The sequence below is a fragment of the Bos grunniens genome, chromosome 1 (assembly GCF_055505025.1).
Source record: "Bos grunniens cultivar Pamir isolate PY7600 chromosome 1, Bosgru_T2T1.0, whole genome shotgun sequence".
Lineage (NCBI taxonomy): Eukaryota > Metazoa > Chordata > Mammalia > Artiodactyla > Bovidae > Bos > Bos grunniens.
In genome coordinates, this window is record NC_141165.1 from 54,279,015 (window position 1) to 54,291,439 (window position 12,425).

The 12,425-nt window shown below is 39.1% G+C and overlaps 1 long non-coding RNA gene across 2 annotated transcripts in view; it reads left to right on the forward strand.

Annotated features, from left to right (window-relative positions):
• The window catches only part of LOC147379462 (uncharacterized), a 138,373-nt gene extending 126,597 nt beyond the window's left edge, over positions 1-11,776 (forward strand). For both annotated transcript variants that reach the window (XR_015133187.1, XR_015133189.1), the window contains one exon: positions 10,907-11,776. This is a non-coding gene — a long non-coding RNA (uncharacterized LOC147379462). The remainder of the gene's footprint in view (positions 1-10,906) is intronic.
• The last annotated feature ends 649 nt before the right edge of the window (positions 11,777-12,425 follow it).

Below are 12,425 nucleotides of genomic sequence, written 5' to 3' on the forward strand. Positions count from 1 at the left end.
AAGCATGCCTTTCTGGTGCTACATGTACATGCTGCTATTTGGAAAGAAAGAGGCCAGTTGACAACCCAAGAGTCCCCAGTCAAATATGGCAATCAAATACTTAGGTTCTTGGAGACAGTCCATCTGCCCACTGAGGTTTCAGTCTCCCACTGTAAAGGACACCAAAAAGGGAGTACAGAAGTAGCATGAGTGAACCAAACAACCAATCAGGAAGCTAAGAGATAAGCGTTACAGAACAATGACCTAATAGGGTTGCCACCTTAGATCCACAAGCTAATTTGCCAGAAACTCCTTCAAATACTGAAGGTGAGACTCTTAAAGCTAAGAGTGAGGGCTTTCAAAAAGATCGTATGGGGCTGATTCCAAAAGTAGGGACTCCTTTTTCTGCCTGGGAACCTTCAATGGAAGTTGGTTAATTCCTTACGTGCCATCACTCCTTTAAGGGAAAAGGCCCTCCAAAGATTACTAGAAAGGTCCTTCAGAGGAACAGGCCTCCAAACAACTATAAGGCAAGTGGTCTCCTCTTTTCCCACTTGCCAACTAAACAACCTCCAAGGAGCTCAAAGACCTCAGCTGGCCCAGCCTGCCAACGTGGTACCTACCCAGGAAAGGACTGAAAGAAGGACTTCACCCAGATGTCAGTTTCTCTAGGGTATGAATACCTATTAGTCATGATAGATACATTCACAGGATGGATTGAAGGCTTTCCCATCCAGACTGAGAAGGCTGAGGAGGTGGTAAAAAAAACTACTCTATGTAATCATTCTGAGATTTGGTCTGCCCAGATCATTACAAAGTGACAATGGGACATCATTTACTTCTAACATCACCCAAGGGGTCTCTAAAACATTGGGCATTACTTATTATCTCCATTGTACCTGGAGGCCTCAGTCTTTAGGAAAAGTAGAAAGAGCCAAATAATTCTTAAAATCAGTGATAAAAAAGATAACCCAGGTTACCTCCCTGGGATGGAAGGAGGCTTTACCAATAGCTCTTCTCCACACCTGCATTTCCCCTAAGGAACAGGTTGGTCTTAGTCCTTATGAGATGATATATGGCAGACCTTTTATGTCAATGATTTCTTCCTAGATTCAGAGGCTGATACTCTCCAGTCTTATACTATAGCCATTGGGCAATTCCAACAGGATATACTCTTGTGGGGAGTCAACCAGGACCCAAAAATTTCTAAAGAGTCACCACTGCCCCAGGGACTCAAGTCCTAATTAAAGTCTGGAAAGGTGGGTCCCCAAAGGCTAAACTCCAGCTCACATGTAAGGGCCTCTACCCTGTAATTCTTTCTACCCTCATAGCAGTCAAGGTACCAAGGCATGACTCCTGGATTCACTACTCATGAGTCAAGCCATTGAATAAAAAGAAGAGGACACTCAATACACCTGTGAGTCTCTGGGCGATCTCAGATACCTATTCAGAACTCATTCATTAGAATGAGTGCCACTCTAATGAATATCCCCAAAATTAAGTTTCTGGGGATAAGATTTCTCAGGATAGCTCTAAAGAGCCAACATAGCTTGGCAGTAGTTGTATTCCAAAACAGACAGGAAATAGATCTCCTGATCCCTGAACAAGGAGGGATTTGAGCCATCTTGAATGAGACATGTTGTTTCTGGGTAAATACCTCCAGCAAAGTTAAATAAAGTCTCACAGTCCTCAAGAAAAGCATTCAGATTCTACAGAATCTCAAAGAATAAGCTGGAGAGTTCTTGGAGTGGCTACAATCACTCTTTGGGGGATTCTTCTGGTGATGGGAAATTTGGAGTTGGCTAATGCCCCTATTAATCCCTGTCATTGGAGAAGGCAATGGCACCCTACTCCAGTACTCTTGCCTAAAAAAATCCCATGGACAGAGGAGCCTGGTAGGCTGCAGTCCATGGGGTCACTAGGAGTCAAACACAACTGAGCGACTTCACTTTCACTTTTCACTTTCATGCATTGGAGAAGGAAATGGCAACCGACTCCAGTGTTCTTGCCTGGAGAATCCCAGGGATGGGGAAGCCTGGTGGGCTGCTGTCTATGTGGTCGCACAGAGTCAGACACAACTGAAGTGACTTAGCAGCAGCAGCAGCAGCAGCAGCAATCCCTATTATCACCATATTGATGCTGCTTATGATTGCTCCATGTATTATCAACTGTTTAAACCATTTTGTTTCTGCCCACATCAACAAACTACAACATGTGGTGCCAGTTCAACAAGGATATATAAAACCACAGCTAACCACAGAAAACATTACTCACACTTAGATGGACACTGCTATAAGGACTCTTAGGCTTGAGCCTAGCAAGAGGGGGGAGGCCCAATGCTCCTGGCCATCCCAGTTCAGTAGGAAATAGCCAGAGAGACCTTGATGCTCCTATTCTCAAAGAATTGGGCCTCCCATCTCTTGAGGGGGGAATGTTAGGTAGTTAGAATAGGAAAAAGGAGTCCAAAATGGAGGTGGCTAAAAGACCAGGAAGGGAAAAGCCCACAAAAATAGAACAAAGGAATGTGCAAGGACTGGAGTGAGGACCTCAGGTAAAACAGACAGCACTCCTGGCTAGCCCAATTTACATAGGGCAGGCCCAGGGGGAGGATAAAAGATATATAAAAAGAGGAGCCAAAATTGGATTGGGGACCTCTCTTCTCTTCACATCTTTTGGGTCAGTATGTCCTCATGCCTCAAGGATGTATTTTCCTTTACTTTAGAAATAAAACTGAGCTGTAACATGGAGCTGTAACACTGGTCCATCTAAGGGCTGTAACATTGGTCTGTTACTTCAAATTTTTGTTGCAATGAGACATTACTGAGGAAATTACAAACTCCCCCAACACTATGACCAGTGCATTCTCTTGCAAAACTCTGTTAGCCTTTGTCCTACTTCATTTTGTACTCCAAGGCCAAATCTGCCTGTTACTCCAGGTATTTCTTGACTTCCTACTTTTTGCATTCCAGTCCCCTATAGTGAAAAGGACATCTTTTTTGGGTGTTAGTTCTAGAACGTCTTGTAGGTATAGAATCGCTCAACTTCAGCTTCTTTAGCATTACTGCTTGGGGCATGGACTTGGATTACTGTGATATTGATTGGTTTGCCTTGGAAATGAACAGAGATTATTCTGTCATTTTTGAGATTCTACCCAGGTACTGCATTTTGGACTCTTTTGTTGACTATGATGGCTACTCCATTTCTTCTAAGGGATTTTTGCCCACAGTAGTAGATACAATGGTCACCTGAATTAAATTCACCCATTCCAATCCATTTTAGTGCACTTATTCCTAAAATGTTAACACTCACTCTTGCCATCTCCTGTTTGATCACTTCTAATTTACCTTGATTCATGGACCTAACATTCCAGGTTCCTATGCAATATTTCTCTTTACAGCTTCTGACTTTACTTCCATCACCAGTTATATCCACAACTGCATGTTGTTTTTGCTTTGGCTCCATCTCTTCTTTCTTTCTGGTGTTATTTCTCCACTGATCTCCAGTAGCATATTGGGCATCTACCAACCTGGGGAGTTCATCTTTCAGTGTCATATATCTTCTTGCCATTTCATACTGTTCATGAGATTCTCAAGGCAAGAATACTGAAGTGGTTTGCCATTGCCTTCCTCAGTGGACCACATTTTTTTCAGAACATCCTTCAAAATTTCCCATGCATGCAGTGCCTCACTCAGTGTCCGCTAACCTGAAGCAGGCCACTGCCAACCCACACCTCCACTGGAGACTCCTGAACACTCACAGGCAAGTTTCTGTCAGTCTCTTTCGGGGTCACTGCTCCTTTCTCCTGGGTTCTGGTGCACAGAAGGTTTTGTTTGTGTCCTTAAAGAGTCTGTTTCCCCAGTCTTGTGTTAAGTTCTGCAATCAAATCCCACGGCCTTCCAAAGTCAAATTCCCTGGGGGTTCTCAGTCCTTTTGCCAGATCCCCAGGTTGGGAAGTCTGTTGTGGGTCCTAGAATTATCTTAACAACTCAAGAATTTATTTGGTATAATTGTTCCACAGTTTGTGGGTTGTCTGCTTGGTGGCTCTATGGTGTGGTTAATGGCAGCCTCGTCTAAGAGAGATTATGCCACACATATACGTATATGCTGATGTATACTTCCACAGGAGACACTCAAACACTCAAAGGGAGGTCTGGCTCAGTCTCTGTGGAGTTTCCTGGTGCACACAAGGTTTTGTTTGAGCCCTCCCAGCATCTCTGGAGGGCATGGGTTCTGATTCTAAACATGTCTAGGAATATGCTTCAATTGGAGGCAAAATTTCTCTCCATCTGTGAATTGTGAAATTCAGGAAACAAGCTATCTACTTCTAAAATACAGTAATGGAACAAGATAAGGACCCAGTTATAAACATTCCTATTCAAAAAATGGGAAAACGGAAGGCAAAAGGAATCAACTATCCAAAATAATTTTAAAATCCATATAGGGAAATTTCACTTAGTTTTAAAGCCACCCTTGATATCTTATGGCTCCACCCTCTGGGCTACTGGCTCCATCTTCCAAGTCATCCTATCATTTTCATGAAAGGTAGTAAGTGTTTACAAGTGTGTAGTTTATCAGCATGTTCTTGAATGTAGAATCTTGAATGTCTGACAGCCTTCTTCTTCTTTTTTTTTTTTTTTTTATTATGTCATCTCTGTACTTTTCAGTTAAAGTTTAATTCTCAAGAACTTCATGGTTCTTCTATGTTTTCACAAGAATTCACCCCATTAGATGTGATGCTCCTAGATAATGCTTTCTATATTTTGGCTTCTGCTAAGATGATTGAGAAAAATCTCTGAGTAACAAGCTTAATCTTCAAGAAGATTTTTTAGTGACTGAATATTCTTATCTGTTGTCTTTCTAAGGTATTATCAAAAGATTTTACAGTCACAAGCATGGTCTTTTCTAAAGTATATGCTCTCTCAGTTCAGTCAGTTCAGTTCAGTCACTCAGTCGTGTCTTACTCTTGGTGACCCCATGGACTGCAGTATGCCAAGCTTCCCTGTCTCTGCTCTCTAGACAGTGAATATCTTAATACCTTTTGAAATCTAGATGAGAATTTTCCAAATCACCAAGCTCTATTGTCTCTTTGCTTGTTCTTTCCTCAATTTATCTCTTTCCACTGGGATTTTACCATGAGAAGAAACAAGAATCTAAGCTATACCTTCAATACTATGCCCAGAAGTCTTCTCAGCTAAATGTTCAGCTTCATCATTCATAAGTTCTTCTTTCTATGTAATCTGCTATGTAGATACACTTCCAATCCTGCTATGTATTCTGCCCCTACTTACAAGGATCTCCTTTCCTCCAATTTCAAATACGATGTTCTTCAATCCCTCCTGATCTCTCAGCAGTAGCATCTTTAATGTCCATATTTCTACTAAGTATCTTCATGATAAATTAAGTATTTTCTAAGGCAATATGTTTTCCTTATCATATTTCCGATTTCCTTCATTCTGTTGTTACTGAGTCCAAGCTCATACTGCTCACCACAAAACAGGCCAATCAACTGAGAAACAAGGAAGGTGTTGGGACAAGGATATAGTGACTTTATTTGGAAAGCCAGCTGACCAAGAAGGTGGTGGACTACTGTCCCAAAGCACCATCTTTCCCAAATTATAGTGCAAGTTTTTTTTTATACTAAGTAGGTGGAGGTAAAGTCCTGATTCTGCCAAACTTCACTGGGGATGTGTTCATTTTTTCCTTGTTGTAGCCCTTGGTCAGGATGTTTCCTGTGATAGAAACAAAGGTATTTTAGCTTAAGGCTCATTACCTAGGAGGCAGGGTTCCCAGAGATAGGCCATTGTATGTAATCTAAACTTATAGGTAACATCCCTTCAATGATTAACTTGTACTGGCATACAAAGGTTCTTCCTTATTACACTGTCTCACTAGAGAAGTCCTTGACCTCTGTACCTCTACAGTCTGTTTAAGGACACATTAGGCCTTTTTTCATGCTCTTTGAAATGTGTCTGGTATCTTCCCATAGCCTAATTCCAAAGCCATTTACACATTTTATGCATCTATTATAGTAGCATCCTGTGTGTGGTAACAAAATGTGTATCGTTTTTTCTACGGCGATTTTAACGAATTGCCAAAAACTCATTGGTCTAAAGGAAAAAAAAAAAAAAAAGATTTATTATCGTTCTGTCCTAGAGGTCAGGATCTGAACTAGATCTTACTTTTACTGGGCAAAAATCATGGAATAAGTGAGGCTTTGTTGATTTTGGAGGCTCTGAAGGAGAATCCATTCTTTGCCTTTTATGTTGCTAGAGGCCATCTGCATTCCTTGGTCCACACCACCCTTCCATGTTTGGAGGGGTCACACAGAGACACGACTGCAGCGACTTAGCAGCGGCAGCAGCAGCAATGGTTGGCCATGTCTGGCTCTGACTCTTATTCTGCCTCCTGGATCCCACTTCTAAGGACTCTTCTGATTACTTCAGGCCTACTCAGATAATCGAGGAGAATGTCACTATTTTACTTTCACCTGACTAGCGATCTTAATTCCATCTGCAACCTGAATTCACCTTTGCTGTGTGATGTAACATACTCAAAGGTTCCAAGAATTAGGAAGTTGACAACTTTCTGAAGTGATATTTAGCCATATCTGAAAGAACTTTAACTTATCTACTAGGCAAAGTTCTCCAACTCTAATTTACCACAATTCCTAAGAGTGACATTGTGACAGTGTTTCTTATTTTGAGAAATTTTCCCATTCTTTCCTCTTTTATCCTCAGAGTTAAGCACATTAAGTGGCAAACAGTAAAGAACTCAGTGTTTCTTGGATAAAATGATTAATAACTGAGGGAGGAAAGCCATATTTATTTGATCCCACAACAAATATTTGATTATATATAGCCTCCTAAAAAACATACAAAATGTGCTTACTAAACTATAGCTGCCAATTTGAACCAAAGGATTTTGTTGGATTTTGTTTGTTTCTTCAGGAGTTTTATTCAAAAAATTTTAAAAATATAGAAATATTAACATTAAATATAGCCTACATACTTAGCTCTTTAGCAAAACAGTCTTAAAAGTTATTAATATAACTGTGTAAAAATTCATAATTGGACAATTAAATGACAGAATTTAAACCCTCAAATGAACTCAGATGTCATTTGTGTCAGTAATTCAAGTTTATAGACTTGCGACATGAGGTCCAGTGAAGCCAGAAAATTTATCTCTATCAAAATCTTATTAGCATAGAGAAAGAAATGAAATCCTTATCTTTTCATGCACTGTTTTTATTTTATTTTTGTTTTTAACTTGCTATTTATAATGAATAAAAATTTTTAAACTAAAATGAAATTGAAATAAATGTCTTTTAACCTAAAGTTAGGTATTTTTGTACCTATTAATACTATCTCATTAAATTTACACCAAACTTCTCTTTTATTTAAGAACTGAAGCAGTTATTTCATTTAAAATCTTTTGGTATGTTAGAAATTATTTTTTAAATAGAAGACTATTATATCACATATTATAAGCCAAATCTTTTGAGTAAAAACTTTAAAATTATACATATTAATAAATATGATTGAAGTTCATAACTTTCTCAGTTCAAACTTGCTTAAAGGTCTTAGCATCAAAGTAAATTATTATGTATCCCAATTTCTTTGCCTGAAATAATTTTTACATCTCAGCAGAAACCACTGTTTGGCAAAAATTTTGTCCTCATATTAATTTATGTTATTAAACCAACAGATAACTTACTTTAAGGTGTCCATGAAAACTCGCATTTTATTATTATTTTTCAATCTTTATCCACATATTTGACCAATTTATAATTAATTATGAGGTTATCAAGTATAATAAAGCCTCATAATATGTAAGTGATAAGATACACAGACCTTTGATTTGTTTTTTTAAGCAGTGTCAGGAATTCAGTTCTAGAGGAATAAGAATAGCTAATTTGCATTGCATATGAATGCTGCACTCCCTATGTAATAGCATCATAGTATGTCTTTTCATATTTTTATGAAATATTTCTGGAGAGTTTAGGACAGTTGAATTGGACATTCAAAAATAATTCATTATTAAAATACAGATAAAAAAGAAATAATATCTATAAACTAGTGTGTTTTACTTTGTTTAAAATGTTAAATATAATTCTGCTGCTTCTGCTTGTGTCCGACTCTGTGCGACCCCATAGATGGCAGCATATCAGGCTCCACCATACTTGGGATTCTCCAGGCAAGAATACTGGGTTGCAATTTCCTTCTCCAATGCATGAAAGTGAAAAGGAAAACTGAAGTCAATCCATCGTGTCCAACTCTTAGGGACCCCATGAACTGCAGCCTACCAGGCTCCTCCGTCCATGGGACTTTCCAGGCAAGAGTACTGGAGTGGGTTGCCATTGCCTTCTCTGAATATAATTTGAAGAGAACTGAAACACAAATTAAAATCATGTGTTGATAAAGTTAAATCATCACTATTCTAGATACATTTTTTGGCTTGAAAACCTAGCTTATATGATGACTTACACAAAAAGAATAAATTCTTGAAGACTTGTACTTGAAATTATTAAATACAAGATAATAAAATCAGAATTTGTGACACAATGAAATAGAAAGCATATTATTAAGAATTTATACATTCAATTCACCCCAAAGTTGGTGTTATTCCCATCCTTGTCACTTTTAAACAAACATCATGTGTTGTTAGTTCAGTTAAGTTGCTCAGTTGTGTCTGACTCTTTGCAACCCTATGAATCGCGGCATGCCAGGCCTCCCTGTCCATCACCAACGCCCGGAGTTCACTCAGACTCATGTCCATCGAGTCAGTGATACCATCCAGCCATCTCTTCCTCTGTCGTCCCCTTCTCCTCCTGCCCCCAATCCCTCCCAGCATCAGAGTCTTTTCCAATGAGTCAACTCTTCGCATGAGGTGGCCAAATTATTGGAGTTTCAGCTTTAGCCTCATTCCTTCCAAAGAAATCCCAGGGCTGATCTCCTTCAGAATGGACTGGTTGGATCTCCTTACAGTCCAAGGGACTCTCAAGAGTCTTCTCCAACACCACAGTTCAAAAGCATCAATTCTTTGGCGCTCAGCCTTCTTCACAGTCCAACTCTCACATCCATACATGACTACTGGAAAAACCATAGCCTTGACTAGACGGACCTTTGTTGGCAGAGTAATGTCTCTGCTTTTGAATATGCTGTCTAGGTAGGTCATAACTTTCATTCCAAGGAGTAAGCATCTTTTAATTTCATGGCTGCAGTCACCATCTGCAGTAATTTTGGAGCCCAAAAAAATAAAGTCTGACACCGTTTCCACTGTTTTCCCATCTATTTCCCATGAAGTGATGGGACTGGATGCCATGATTTTCATTTTGTGAATGTTGAGCCCTAAGCCAACTTTTTCACTCTCCACTTTCACTTTCATCAAGAGGCTTTTTAGTTCCTCTTCACTTTCTGCCATAAGGGTGGTGTCATCTGTATATCTGAGGTTATTGATATTTCTCCCGGCAATCTTGATTCCAGCTTGTGTTTCTTCCAGACTAACGTTTCTCATGATGTACTCTGCATATAAGTTAAATAAACAGGGTGACAATATACAGACTTTACATATGCCTTTTCCTATTTGGAACCAGTCTGTTGTTCTATGTCCAGTTCTAACTGTTGCTTCCTAACCTTCATACAAATTTCTCAAGAGGCAGATCAGGTGGTCTGGTATTTCCATCTCTTTCAGAATTTTCCACAGTTCATTGTGATCTACACAGTCAAAGGCTTTGGCATAGTCAATAAAGCAGAAATAGATGTTTTTCTGGAACTCTCTTGCTTTTTCCATGATCCAGCGGATGTTGGCAATTTGATCTCTGGTTCCTCTGCCTTTTCTAAAACCAGCTTCAACATCAGGAAGTTCATGGTTCACATATTGCTGAAGCCTGGCTTGGAGAATTTTGAGCATTACTTTACTAGCACGTGAGATGAGTGCAATTGTGTGGTACTTTGAGCATTCTTTGGCATTGCCTTTCTTTGGGATTGGAATGAAAACTGACCTTTTCCAGTCCTGTGGCCACTGCTGAGTTTTCCAGATTTGCTGGCATATAGAATGCAGCACTTTCACAGCATCATCTTTCATGATTTGAGACAGCTCAACTGGAATTCCACCACCTCCACTAGCTTTGTTCATAGTGATGTTTTCTAAGGCCCACTTGACTTCACATTCCAGGATGTCTGGCTCTAGGTGAGTGATCACACCATCATTATTATCTGGGTCATGAAGATCTTTTTTGTACAGTTCTTTTGTGTATTCTTGCCACCTCTTCTTAATATCTTCTGCTTATGTTAGGTCCATACCATTTCTGTCCTTTATAGAGCCCATCTTTGCATGAAATGTTCCTTTGGTATCATGTGTTGTTAAGTAGTGACTAAAATGCCTTCTCAGTCTTTATAAATGGTTTTTAGCTATTGAAGTTTCCCTCTTCATTATATTGTCTTATAAGGAAATTTAAAAACTTGGTAAGAAACTGTGCATTTTATTGTGAAATTATTTTAGAAACTATTCCTAGAATCCTATCAAAATAATAAGGAGAATCTATTGGGCAGTTCATGAATTTAGAGATCCCTTTCATGTAGTTTATTATTATTAGTTGCTTGTCATACACACTATAACATTTTAACCATTTGAGAAGAATTTTTGACAATTTAAGAAATTTTTTTTTCTTCTATAATAAAAGAACATTTAATTTTAAATATGATATGTTTGGATTTTTTTAAACTTGATGTATTTTACCTTAGATTAAATGTCTTAAAAAGCATGCAGAGAACTGAATTTTGACAAGGTAACTCTTCTGCTAGAAGAAAAAGAAAAATAACAGCCTTAAGTACGTGATACTTATCTTAAATAGCTGAAAAATAATCATCTGTAAGAAAATTGATATGATGTTTAAGGTTTAAATTAAATATTCTTCGTTTCTCTCTAGCAATGCTGCTGTTGCTGCTAAGTCGCTTCAGTCGTGACTGCCCCTGTGCGACCCCATAGATGGCAGCCCACCAGGCTCCACCATCCCTGGGATTCTCCAGGCAAGAACACTGAAGTGGGTTACCATTTCCTTCTACAATGCATGAAAGTGAAAAGTGAAAGGGAAGTCGCTCAGTCATGTCCGACTCTTCACAACCCCATGGACTGCAGCCCACCAGGCTCCTCCGTCCATGGGACTTTCCAGGCAAGAGTACTGGAGTGGATTGCCATTGCCTTCTCCATCTCTAGCAATAGTTAAGAGCTATTTCTAACTCAACAGTTAAGGATTTAAATGTAAATTCCCTATAAGTCAACCCAAGTGATCACTATTATTACTATTACTCAGTTAATTATTATTTTCATTTAAACTTGCATGCAAATAAAAGTGTTGCCTTTTGGTTCTCTTTACTAACCTCAATAATTTTTTGCTGTCTTAGCCCAGTTTTTTTTTTTTAATGGATTACAGTTTCAGAACTGAATGTAGTATGTTTACCAGAAAAGCATTATGCCACACTAACAAGGTTAGAGGCTTTGAAATCTGACAGACTACTTCATTCTGCATTCTTTCATTGACTTTAAAGGTAGTATTAGTTCAGGCAATTGGCTTAATTTCTTTAAACTTTGGTTTTTATATGAACCATCCTGTGGAATTTAAGAGCACAGTGCCTGAAGCAAAATAGGTTACTTAATGTAATGTATGTAATGCTTTTGAACTGTGGTGTTGGAGAAGACTTTGAGAGTCCCTTGGACTGCAAGGAGATACAACCAGTCCATTCTGAAGGAGATCAGCCCTGGGATTTCTTTGGAAGGACTGATGCTAAAGCTGAAACTCCAGTACTTTGGCCACCTCATGTGAAGAGTTGACTCATTGGAAAAGACTCTGATGCTGGGAGGGATTGAGGGCTGGAGGAGAAGGGGATGACAGAGGTTGAGATGGCTGGATGGCATCACCGACTCAATGGACATGAATCTGAGTGAACTCCAGGAGTTGGTGATGGACAGGGAGGCCTGGCATGCTGCAATTCATGGGGTCGCAAAGAGTCGGACACGACTGAGCGACTGAACTGAACTGAACTGAATATTTATTATTTTTATATTTACAGTAATAAGCTGAAGAGAACATATATTGATGAAAATATATCTATGCTGCTTATGCTTACACAAAGTCCTAAATTCATTGTACTAATGTCATGAAGAGTCTTTTTTTTATATTTGACTACTGTCAGCTTTCAAGCCCCACCCTTCTGAAATCCACCTTTGCTCTCTATCTGGGAATACTGATAAATAAGCCCAGATGTTTCCTTCTTTGGAACTGGTACAATATTCAATACACATAAGCCCTAGCCATGCTAGGGAACCATCATTATAACCCCATTACTTAATCACCATCAAACCCCAAACTGATTGTCACTCCCTGCTCTCTTAAGCCATTTTTGGACCTGCCTGGGAACGTGTCTGCTCTCTCAAAGCCTCACTTTGTG